The 12,912-nt window shown below is 37.4% G+C and overlaps 1 protein-coding gene across 3 annotated transcripts in view; it reads left to right on the top strand.

The window, feature by feature from the left end:
* BMPR1B (bone morphogenetic protein receptor type 1B) overlaps positions 1-12,912 on the top strand; it is a 411,794-nt gene that overhangs the window by 229,003 nt on the left and 169,879 nt on the right. The gene's annotated exons all lie outside the window — the stretch shown is intronic.

The raw sequence follows: 12,912 nt of genomic DNA, 5'->3' as shown, positions 1-12,912 counted from the left end.
AAAGAAAAAATAAAAGAACAAGGAGCATGAAGAAGAGATGAGGCTTTGTAGTTCCCATCCTTGAGAAGCTCTGGTCCTTTATTTTAAAAGTTCAGAGGTCTTTAGAATCTGGGATCCTTAGCTGACCATGTGATATTGACAACTTCTAAAACTCTCTGAGCTTAAATTTCATCATTTATAAATTGTAGATTGTAATTCCAGAATTCAGGCTGCACAACAGAATCTCCTGGGGGCTTTTTTCCTTTTTTTTCTTCCTTTTTTTTTTTTATTTTTTAAACTACAGGTGTCTAGGATTCAGCCTAGATTTGCTAAATCACAATCTTTGCCTGGGCTTGTGCAGAGATAGGGAGATGAAACTGGGGTGGAGGTGGTGAAGTGTGCCTTGCTAAAGAGTGTGGGCGTTGCTGTGCACCTGGTCGGGAGGCTGTGCAAGTTTTAAGGCAGTTTATCACTGTCTCTGACAGAAGTGAATGAAGGTAGGCAAAAGGTGTGCCGTCAGACAGGTAATTAAACATGTCTTTATTTTGTGAAATGTATAACTTAGGGTAAATGTATTTGTCAATAAATTGTATTCTGAAAAGAATGAAAGGTGAAGTCAGTTAAGAGACTAGCCTTCCTTCTCAAGGGTGGATTTGTATTTCTAGTTCTCTCCAAGTGAACATTTATTCATTCTTTTCATTAATTCTTTTCATCCATTTAGGAATGTTAATTTTGTGCCAGGCACAAAATTATATGTTACTTCCTTAGAGGAGTTCACGTGATCTTACTGAGCTGCTGCCTATGTGTGGAATAGTGGAGATGGGTGATTTTAAATCTGAAGGACCTTTTAATTGACAAAAAAGAAATACGTGTTAATTATCTGTGCCTCTCATGTATACACTCCCCTTATATATTAGGATTTAAAGACAACTATAATTTTTAAAAATCACAATTATATTAACCTTTTAAAAGAAAAACATTTTCTTTCTCTGTCCAGTACAGGACAGTGGACCACAACTGCTTAATACCAGTTTTGCAGTTTTTTGGTCTAGTCTACAATTCTTGCTGAGGATTTGGAACAGATAACATTTCTTTTCCAGAAATTTTATTGGGGGGGGAGTAAGTCTCATTTAGACTTTGGTTTTAGATTTGACAGCACATTTCTTTCTTCATTGCTGTTAAAATATTAATTGGGATTCCCTTTATGGAAACATTTTTTCAGTGAGGTAGAGGCATCTGAAGCTAATTCAGCTTTTACTAACAGGTGATAGAAAAAGTACCTGATGTAGCCTGTCAGTTCATTTCCTTTTATAAGAGCCAGAGATCATGAAGTAAAGCTACTCAGATTTATGAAATTTTTGCTGAATTGATTCATACTAAGAAGTTTGAGCCATGATGGTTTAGCAGAAAGAAAATGAGTTTTGGATTTGTAATTGTATCTCTAGGAGGCTTACAGATTGCCAGATCTTCACCTTCCCAAGTTCCTTACATAAATTTCTTAGCCAAGACTCAGTTTTCTAACGTGCAAAATGGATGTGTTAATCCCTATCTGATGGAGTTGCTGAGGATAAAATGAATTCTGAAAAATAAGTATCAGACTTAATATTGAGTCTTAATAAGTGTTGTTTTTTTCAAAGAAAGTTATCCAGCCTCTAAATGAAAGCATGAATAAGCACATAACATGTGCACTCATGAAGCCAAAAAGTTCTAATTAGGTGTTTTGTTTCATTTACATTGACTTAATTTTCAAGAGCAGTTTTAGGTTCACGGCAAATTAAGGGAAAGGTATAGAGATTTCACATATACTCTGCCCCAATAAATGCATAGTATTCCTTATTATCAGCATCCCCCTCCAGAATGGTACATTTGTTACAGTTGATGAACCTGCATTGACACACTGTAATTACCCAGAGTTGGTAGTTTATATAACAGTTGACTCTTGGTGGTGGTGTACATTCTGTGGGTTTGGACAGTTGTGTGACATGCATGTACCATCGCTATAGTATTTTCATTGCCATAAAAATTCTCTGTGCTCTGCCTATTAATTCCTTCCCCTGAACCACTAATCTTTTTACTGACTCCATAGTTTTGCTCTTTCCAGTATATCATATACTTTGAATCATACAGTATGTAACCTTTTCAAATTGGCTTCTTTCACTTAATATGCACTTTAATTTCCTCTGTCTTTTCATGGCTTGAGAACTCATTTCTTTTTAGCACTGAATAATATTCCATTGTCTGAATATACCAGTTTATCAGCCTACTGTAGGACATCTTGATTGCTTCTATAATGTTTTATATTCTTTTTTGAGTCTTTTTTCCCAGTCATTTGAGACAGATTTAAGTAGTACAAATATAAGTATAATAAATACAGTCAATTATATTTTACTTTGTAATTCATCATTCTTACATTTTTCTGAATGTTATTTAGGAAATTTACAATACTGCAAATGCAAATAGGAAAATGAAACCATATTGTGTAATATAGGCTCCAATTGATCTTAAACTATATTACATTCTCATCCCATCCATTATTCAATGTTTATTGCTTCCCCATTACTATAGGCTGTAACATTCTGTGTTTGTAAGAGTTTTTATGTTTCCAGAATACTTCTACGTCGATTAACAAGTTCCATCCTATGACACCTCTGTTTAAAGCACTTCTGCATGTGGTTGAGACTCCATCCCTTGCTGCCTCCTGTGTGATGTTGAGCCTTCAGTTCTTCTGTTGCTTCTTTTTTTTCAGGGCGGGGGCGGTTTATTGAAGTATAGTCAGTTTACAATGCTGTGTCAATTTCTGCTGTATAGTATAATGTTTCAGTCATACATATACATACATACTCCTTTTTATGGTTTTTCATTATAGGTTACTACAAGATACTGAATATAGTTCCCTGTGCTATACGGAAGAAACTTGTTTATCTATTATATATACTATATATATATATATATATAGTAGTTAGTATCTGCAAACCTTGAATTCCCGATTTATCCCTTTCCCCCCGATAACCATAAGTTGTTTTTTTCTATGTCTGTGAGTCTTCCGCTATTTTGTAAATAAGTTCATTTGTGTCTTTTTTTTTTTTTTTAGATTCCACATGTAAGTGATAGCATATGATATTTTTCTTTCTCTTTCTGGCTTATTTTACTTAGAATGACAGTCTCCAGGTCCATCCTTGCTGCAAATGACATTATTTTCTTTATATGGCTGAGTAGTATTCCATAAATATACTGCAACTTCTTTATCCAGTCATCTGTCAATGGACATTTAGGCTGTTCCATGTCTTGGCCATTGTAAATAGTGCTGCTATGAACATTGAGGTGCATGGATCTTTTTGTACTTGTTGAATTTTTTTTTTTCTCAAAAGAAGTTTGCTTGAAATATACTATTGGTGCAGTTACATAGTTCCTACTTGTAATATTGGAAGGTTCAGATATTTCAGACAATGTTTTATCCACTGTACTTTTCAGGAACATTCAGTGTTTGGTTTTTTTGTTTTTTTTTTTTTGTTTTTTTCTCTTTCTCCTACTCAGAGCATAGAGATTAGTTGGGAAGTGAACTAAGAACCTTTATCCTTTTTCTTTATTCTTTCTCTTATCAAACCAAACTTGTTTACTCCTTGGATCCCAGAACAAATCTTACTCATTACCCTATCTTGGCTTTGCTGATTCCATGTCTGACTAAAAAGACTGTATTTCAGATTCTGATTGTAAAAACTGTGCAACCTGAGCTAAATTATTAAGCTTTCTTCGCATACAGTGCAGATCATTATGACTGCTATATCTGGCTCCTCACACTGTGCACTGCACCTCTCTGGGACTCTATTTACATAGATCACAATATGTGGAATGTGTGACGTCTTTTGCAGGATAGTTATGAGATTTACATGAGGTCCTAAAGAGAGTAGTTGAACACAGTGATAAAGTATGGACTTGAAAGTCCCAACTCCTGGGATTACAACTCAGCCATTCCGTTTATTAGCTGTATGATCTTGGGGAAATCATTTAACCTTTACTGTGCCTCACTTCCCATATTTTTAAAATGGAAACAAGTGCCTATGTCATAAGGGTATTTTGAAGATCAAATGTGTTAGTATTTATAAAGTGCTCAGAACAGTTCCTGGCATACAGAATGCCTAGTATATGTTAGCCATTTCTCTTACTGTATGAAAATTGCTTACTGTGGTTTTCATGCTCTTTAACTGGTAGCTCTTCTTTAGATAAGGTTCACTCCTCACATTCAAGGTCCTTTACCAGATCTTTCCTAACCTCCTTATACTTCAGTTATCTTTTCTTAAGAATTCTACACAGCAGGAATTATAGTAGGTAAGTGATTTAGCTTGGAACTTAAGCTGCTTTATAGTATGCATACATCTCTTTCTAGAAGGCCAGGACCCTCATCTTTACCTTTAAGGTGTTCTCAGCTTTTACCCCCTTCTGCCTCACTTACGACTGGTGTTGCTGGAAAAATGATCCATCGTCTACCCTTTGCTCTGAAGGGAGTTGGTCTCTTAGGCGTCCGAGGCTTACGAACCAGAAGACAGCAGTAGTGTACTCATGGTCTCTTCTTTTAAGGCTTGTATAATCTAGTTTATTATATAAGATTAATGTGCACAACAATGAACAATTCAAAGTGATTAAATTCTGTGATATACAGTTAAGACTAACAGCACTGAGAGTTTAGAAGAAAGCCATGTGTGTAAGAGCTGAGTCAGTGAGAAGAGCCTTCCTGTGGCTCTCTGTGTGCAATTTAAATGGAGTTGTATGTGAATAGATCAAGCTGAACTAGGCCTTCAGATAATGCTGATAATGTTAATGTGTATGTTAATGCTAATAGGTAATATGTGCTAATGTTAATCCTCAGAGCAAACACAAACACAGCATGCAATGCTAGATGTTGTTCTTAGCGCTTTACACATAATGACACAATTAACTCTTACTACAAAGTTGAGAGGCAGGAGCTACTCCTGTCATGTTAAAAGTAAGAAACTTGATGTTGCCATAGGTTATATTTAGTTGTGATCATGATTACAAGTTTTACTTTATTTCACAGTAAATGAAAGCCTTTATAATTTTTCAGAAAGATCCAACATTTGAAATTAAGTTTCATCATATTTTCTTTAATCTTGCCTTGTAATCTTTTTATTTATTTTTTTAAATGAAAGTTGTTTTTATGATAGCTCCTTCCCCATAAAGACATAATATAATTATCAACAACAACACAAAAAGATGAAAGACTTTCATGGTTTGGAATGTGGGGTAGCTTATTTTATAATTTAATAACTTCTTTTATAATTTAGGTCAGCACATCAGATTTTAATGGTTTTTTATTTGTCTGATTAAAAACAACTGGTAAAGCTCATCTCCGGTGAGAAAAAAAGTGGAGTATTGAGATTGCAAAATATTTATGGTGGTAGAGTTCTGAATTTAATTTGTAGCTACTTGGGTGCCAGTAACAGACTAGAATTTGCTTTTTTAACAACTTTGATAGACTTAGTGTACTCTTGCCAAACTTTGTAACATAAATTGTGGATTATTGGCAAATCTCATCCGTATTTTTTTTTTTTTTTGGCAGCCCTTTGGTGGAAATAGACTGATTTTTATTGTGTTTAAAGAAAAAAAAAATAATTGAAATCTGTCTGTTTTTTCACTCATCAAAAAGACTGTCTTGGTTTTATTTTGTAACTGCATCTTTTTCTAATGAGATGTAGGCTGTATTCCTTGGGACATCAAAGAAAATTGTTTAGTTTCTAATAGAAGTCATTTAAGAGGTGGCTAAAGATGAGCAGACTTGATTGGGTTTTAGAAAGTCTCTTATTAAAGTGTAGATTATTCTGTTGATGCTCACAGCTTTCAGTTGTTACTGGCTTATTCATTTGCCAAAAGAGCAGATAAACAGTCTGTAGGGCAGGAGTTGCCGAGTTCTGTAATTGGGGCCATAGTTCATGTGGGCATTTGCCTATCTTTCCTCTCATTCACAGGGCTTGCTGTGGCTTAGTGTTAACAGTCCTGTGTTTGAGCATGGCTGCGAAACTCGAGGCCTCACGCAGGAGGCCTGCCTTCCATGGTGGTGTAGGTGTGACTGTGAAGTGTGAGACTGGTTTCCACTTTATGGACAGCCTGTGCCCAGGGAGTCTGCCTCTGCTGGGTGGTTTTTTCCTTTCGCAGTGTGTGTGTGGGAGAACGTGTACAGGAATTCTTTTTGCTCTTTCTTTTTGTTTTTTTTTCTTACAAGACCATGATGTTTGAAATGAGCGTTTGGTCTTTCATGGCTCCTTTTTGCTTTTTTCCCCCATTGTCGCCCTGCAGCTGTAGATGAGAAGCATTTTTCTTTGACCTCCCTTTCCTGTGTTACTTTAGCTCCTCCCAGGGATGCTTCACAGATGACCTTGTGATCCTTCATTTTTACTGATGTCTAGGAGGTAACATATAACTTCAGTTAGTGAGTTGAGGTATTGATTCAATTCTAAGATACAAGATACATTCCAATTTCAGAGATGTAACAGTGTGAAAGCATACCTATAGTGGTAGTAACTGTTACTCATTTAAGATGCACAATTTTTAAGGATGTTACAACGTAAGAAGAAAAAGAAATGCAGGCATTTGTATCAGTGAAATATTGTCAGTTTTATTAGGTCCTGACTACTGTGGGTTATCACTCTCATTTGATATGAAGTGAGAAGTATAATATGGTTGGAACCAAGATAAACCTTTGTGTGCCAAATTCCCTTCTTTGAGCATTTCTGAAAGCAGCTCTTTTAAATAGGCCATTGTTAATATGGAACCTGACTACCACATGTGTTCTGAAAATATATATGAAAAGAAGGAGCTTTCTACTTCTCAGTCTACCAGTTTTTTATCCATCAGCATTCTACTGAAAACACAGTGTTAGTGGTAATAATGTTCTCTGGATCACTCACATATGGGCAGTAGAACATGAGGTTTAGTATCATGAGCTTCAGAGGAAAGTTAGATGTAGGCTCTACTTTGTACTAGGGTCTACTTTGAGACTTTAAACATCATTTCTTTCAGTTTTCTCAGGTAATAATATTACATAATATATAGAGCTGTGTTGATTAAATTATTAATATAAGGAAGACACTTTGCACAGTGTCTGGGCATATGGTAGGAATATTAGTCTGCTAATGCGGCCATAACAACATACCACAAGCTGGGTGGCTTAACAGCGGAAATTGGATTTTCTCCCAGTTTCAGAGGCTGAAAGTCCGAGATCAAGGAGCAGGCATCGGAGACCTTTCTTCTTGGCTTACCCACAGCTGCCCTCTTGCTGCCTCTTCCCATGGTCGTCCTGCTGTGGACACACATTCTTGGTGTCTCTGTTTCCTAAACTCTTCTTATGAGGACAGCAGTCATATTGGACAAGGAACCACCCTAACAGCCTAGTTTTAAGTTAATAACCTCTTTAACCGCCCTCTCTCCAAATACAGTCACGTTCTGAGGTACGTGGGGCTTCAAAATACGAATCTGGGGGGAATGCAATTGAGACCATAATGGCAGCCCCTCAGTGTTAATTGTTATTCAGAAGTGATTGTTGCTCAGGTGGTGCCTGGTGTCAGAACGAGTAGCAGGGATGTAGTCAAATGAGAGGACTCCACTCCGGTTAGCACGGTCGGGATGGGTCACATGGGAACACTGGGGTTTTCCCTGGGTGCTGAGGATGGTAGTGCAAGTTTAAACAGAAGGTCAGGATTTAGCAATGATGTTTGAAATAATGAGTTTGGATGAGCCTGGTATGATTGGAAAAATGTGAGAAACTTGATTTGACAGGAAAAGAGCTTCATATTGGGAAGTCATGAGAGGTTAAGCGCCTGTAAGATAGAAGACCAGATTGTAGAGTTGCTTGAAAAGCAGGCTGTTTTTTTTGTTTTGTTTTTAAGCTCATGTTAAAGATTATTGAACTGGAGTGTGACATGAAGAGAATTTTAGAAGGGTTAAAATGTTTTCTTTAACTCTACAAATTTCTCTATATTTTTAATATGAAAAATGAAGTGTGTATTTCACATATTAGAGATGTCCTTAACACGAATACCTTTCAGAACATTTGAAATGATCTTGTTAGCAATTCGTGGTAATAGCTGGGTAGGCAGCAGTCTCATAAGGCACGTGCAGCTCCTTGAAATAGTGTGTCCAGATGCTCTCCCCGCCTTGTCTGTGAGAACATATAAGGTATAAGGACCCTTCGCAGACCAGTCTGGTCGGACTTGTAGGTCGTCCCTGAGTCAGTTAGTGAGCATTTTACAGAGACTCCTGGAAGCTGAATATTTCTTTGGATTATTAGAATGTTTCTTACTTCTCATGTTTATTTTAAATATTTTTTACTAATATTATTGTTTGAGCCATATGGGCTGTCTTTAAAAGGATAACATTCTTTCTTGAAGTGTAATGTAAAATTTCATTACAAAATATGTAGTTGTGTTCCATTTCATAAAGTTAATTTACTTCACAGAGCTTTACAAAGTACTTTGGCTAGTGAAGTTTTTGATCTTTGATTAAAATGTCAGGTAATAAAAATATTATGTGAGTTGAGATAGCTGAAATCTAGGGCAGAGAGTATGACTTTAGTTGCAACTGGGAAGGTCTTGTGCATTATTTATTTTTGAAATCCCCTTAAAAGTTAAAAAGGTCAGTGTGAGAAGTAATCTAAAACTTAAGTTTTCAGAGATTTAAATGTTAATTGAATTGTCTGCATATTCTCAGTGTTGAAGAAGCTTAATAGCTTTTGAATTATTGTTCTAATTGAGAGTGTCAACACATCTTGAATTATTGAATGATCCTAAGGACCAGCTCCTCTTAACTTGTTGGAACTGTCTGGGATGCTAAATTTTTCTCTTTTTGCTCATACAAAGGGCCAGAACTTTGCAAATCTTCTCATTTTATGATGGCAGTTTTAGTCATGTCATCTTTTAAGGGAAGTAAAGTTACATCTCAATAAAAGGAAACACTGTATCTGTGTCACCAGTTCTGAGGCGCTATAATCTCCTCATTATGGCTGTAGTATTAAGACTCTTGCTTACCTTAAACATAATTTCACAGCATAAATCTCCTATACTAGACTCTTTGAGAGCTTTATCCTTGGACGTTGCTCGTTTTTTACTCGTTATGTCAATAAACTGTTTTCAGGGACAACCGGAGTAAGCGGGGTCGGTCTCTTACACATCCATGCGTTCTAGGAATGGGTGATAGTAATGTTGGAACATAACAAGAGAAAGCTATTTGGCATTCTGAGGCAAATTAGGTCTTAGAGTCTGCTTTAATTTTAAAAACAAAAGCTCTACTGTTTTAGCCAGAAAACAAAGTATCTTGGAGTTAAACATGGAAAATGTTTATAGTGTTGTATAGTTTTATTACTTCAGACAGAAGGAAACAGTTTATTGAGAAACTTTTTCAGCCAATAAGAAATTTTATACAAGCCAACAATCAAGAGGTGAACAAAAAACATTTTCTGGTTTAGGGAGAATGAATGGTGAAGGCTTAAGACACTTAACCATTCACTTTGAAACAAGTGCAGTCTTTTTTTGCTTTTATGTGACAATAGACAGCTAGCCAAGTAGAAAGGCTTTGAGTTACAGAATTGGCCTCAAAATGAAGGATGTGCCCTTTTCTACTTTTTCTTCCCTGCTTGCTAGAATGCTAATTTGATGGCTGAACCTCAAGCCAGATATCTTGAACCAAGAGTTAGCAGTCACATGTGGAGGATGGTGCAAAAACGATTATCAAAAGAAACTAGGTCTTTTGGAATCGTGGTGTTGTCATACCAAACCTGTCTGTTACCTGGAGATTTTATTTACAAAAGAGGAATAATCTGTCTGTTTAAGCCACTGTTGTTTTAGGTTTTTTATCACTCATAGCTGAATATAATTGTGAGTCATACATCCTCCCCTGTTGCATCTACTCCTGGAGTCAGTAAACTATAGTCTGCTGACCAAATCCAGCCAACTGTCCATTTTGTAAACAAAGTTTTATTGGAACACAGCCATGCCCGTTTGCTTACATACTGTCTGCGGCTGGCAGTGACTGCTCTCCTGCTGCAGTGGCAGGGAAGAGCAGTTACAGACCATGTGGCCCCCAAAGCCTAAAACATGTATGATCTCACCCTTCATAGAAAAAAAAATGGCTGGTCTTGTCTGTGCATTGACCTCACTTGTTTTTCGTTGAAAATGTCTCTTTTATTGTTCTTTTTTCCTGTATTTATACAGGTCCTTTACCAGGCTAACCATTTTTACTTTACATTTGAACTGCTTTAGCTGTCTTATTGTAAGCTTTCTTAAATCATTTGTAACGCTACCATTTATTCATTCTACCAGATGCACCGTAACACGGTAAGCTTTTGTAAAGTTCACATTATGTCACTCCTCTGATCAGAAACTTTTGGTGATTTCCTATTTCCTACAGCATCACTTCGTACAATTTGTGCTTGTCTTTTATGATTCTTTATATTTTTGCCCTGCTCCAGCATGCCAACATTAGTTTTTGTTCATTTATTCATTAATTTAACTTACTTTAAAAATACCAGTGTGTCCTGGGAAACCTGAAGCGAACCCACAATTCCAGTGACTCTTTGCCTGTAAAGTAGTAAATAGCTTCTGTTGGTCGCTTAGCCACAAGTCTTCCCTATTCTGCTCTTATCTTCCATACAGCTTTTTGGGTGAGTTTTCTGGAATGCAGTTCCGATAATGTCACACTCCTGATTACAGCCCACATCACCTGCATGGCAGGTAGTGCAGGTTAAATCTGTGCATGGCATCGTGTACAAGGCTTTGTCTGATTTGGCCCTTGCGTATTTTCTACACTTCTGTTTCTTCTTTGAGAGGACCTTTCACTATAACCTTGAGGGCTTGCCCTTTATAAAATTTCTGCCCAGTTTTTTCTTCTTTTGCACATACAATACCTCTGTCTAAAGAATCCTTCTTTCCACCTTCTTCCTGCCAGCCCTTTTCTGCAATAATTATGTGTCTGTATTAACTCTTCCTAAGTGACGCACAGGTGCCTCCTTCACTGTGAGGTGTCCTGCCTCTCCTGAGTTCACCAGTCCTCCTCTGTGTTTCCATGCAGCCTTGTGCGTACTTACCATTGAGCCCTTGTGTATGAGCCCAGTGGCTCCTTGGACTGAAGTTTCCTGGTCATATGTTCTCCTTGGGTCTTGTAGTTTTCCCTCATGCCAGTTATCACAGTTGTGTGTTGTATTGCTCTGTATTGCCATGGGATGAATGTCCTTCCAGTTCACCACTTTCCTGACCCTAGGCCAGACCTGCAGCCTTGTGCTCACCATTGAATTTCCCAGCATACAGCTGAGTACCTGGCACACAACTGACACTCAGTACTTGGTTGTTGAATGAGTAGACTAATTTGTGGAGGGCAAAAGATTTTTTTTTCTTTTATATTTGTGTCTGTGTCGCATAGCACAGAACACAACAATGTTAATTTATCACTAATGAAGCCTTAAAGAGTACTTTTTTAAAAACAGAGACTCTTTTCTTCAAATAAATCTTATCAAAAGTCCAATGTATAAAAGAGATAAAAGCAGAACTTCCATGTTTGAATACCCCTCCCCTGGCTCCCTGCTGGGCTCCAGCATCCCCTGGCCTCCCCTCAGGGCTGGGTAGTGTTTGGGAAACCACTGGAGAGTGGAAATAACTTTGGCTGCAGCAGCAGGTGAGCAGTGTTTTTCATCAAGCCCTGGCTGTCCCTGTCTGTCCCTGGGCAAGCGATTTAAGTGCTCCGGGACTTGGTTTTCTTATCTTTGAAATGAAAGGTTCAAACTTATGTTCTTGGTGTTTCTTTCCAGCTATGCAAGTATATTTAAATGTTTCAGGTTTTTTCCAGCTCTTGGTCCCCACTTAGATATACTTGTTCTCTTATTGGAGTGTGCTTGCCTCTGCCTCACTCGTGTGCTGGATTTCTCTGACGACCGTGCCAACTCATCTCAGAAGTCTTCCCCAGCTACCCCTTTACGTATTGCACCTGTCACATTCATTGTCTACAGCACATAAACTAGAACCTAGCAGAGTTGGCTCGGTACAGAGTTTCCATGCCAAACATGCTTTAGCAAGTCGATTGGCCAGACACCCACTTTGCTTACCTTAAACAACCTAATCCTATTTCATAATACTAAGGCACATTCTTTCCATGTGTATATTATTTGCCTCCTGATAAACATGTAAATATATTCTGTGGGAGGGAATGCTGTGTGGAGTGTCTCCTGTTGATCAATCACCTCAGTTAGCTTTATCTGTATAATTGCACAGACTTCATATTTCTATGTACCTCTTATCCTTTACTATTTACTTGTTGATGGGCTGATCATTTGAAAATTAATCACCTATTAATTCCTCAAGTTAGGAGAAACAGGAAAATGTGCTTTCAATTGCTGAGATCACAATTCCAGTGAGATTGTACTTATACAAGAGGGGCAATCCATTGAAGTCCTCTCTGTCCATTTTTCATTAGATTCAAGAATGGAGCAGAAGAGGGACCTGCTTTTGCAGTCAGGTCTGAATTTGAATCAGATTTCTGCACGCCTTTCCACAGATTAAAACCCCTTTGACTTTAGATTCCTTATTTTTAATAGAGTAATGCCTACTTTCTCGGGGTTGTTGTGAAGATTAGAGCTAACATATGTCTAGAGCCTGTCACATAGTAGGCAACCCGCCCTACGTAACTGTTCATGGTATTTCTTAACACTGGAGGAATCTGAGACGAACTCCCTGTGGCCAAAGAAAAAGATCTAGGTATTTGATAGGGTCCATGCAAATCCATTTGTTTTCTGGCCCGGCTTGTGTAAGAGATTTCAAATGAAAGTTACGAGCTTTTTTTTCCCTTCAGGCTAATTCTCTCCTGGTTTGAAAATGGTGAAAGAAATTGGAGAAAATAAGGAGAACTAGGAACTTTCATTAAAGCTGTTCAAATTTTGTG

Source organism: Vicugna pacos, chromosome 2 (genome assembly GCF_048564905.1).
Source record: "Vicugna pacos chromosome 2, VicPac4, whole genome shotgun sequence".
Lineage (NCBI taxonomy): Eukaryota > Metazoa > Chordata > Mammalia > Artiodactyla > Camelidae > Vicugna > Vicugna pacos.
This window is presented reverse-complemented; position numbering and strand designations above follow the sequence as displayed.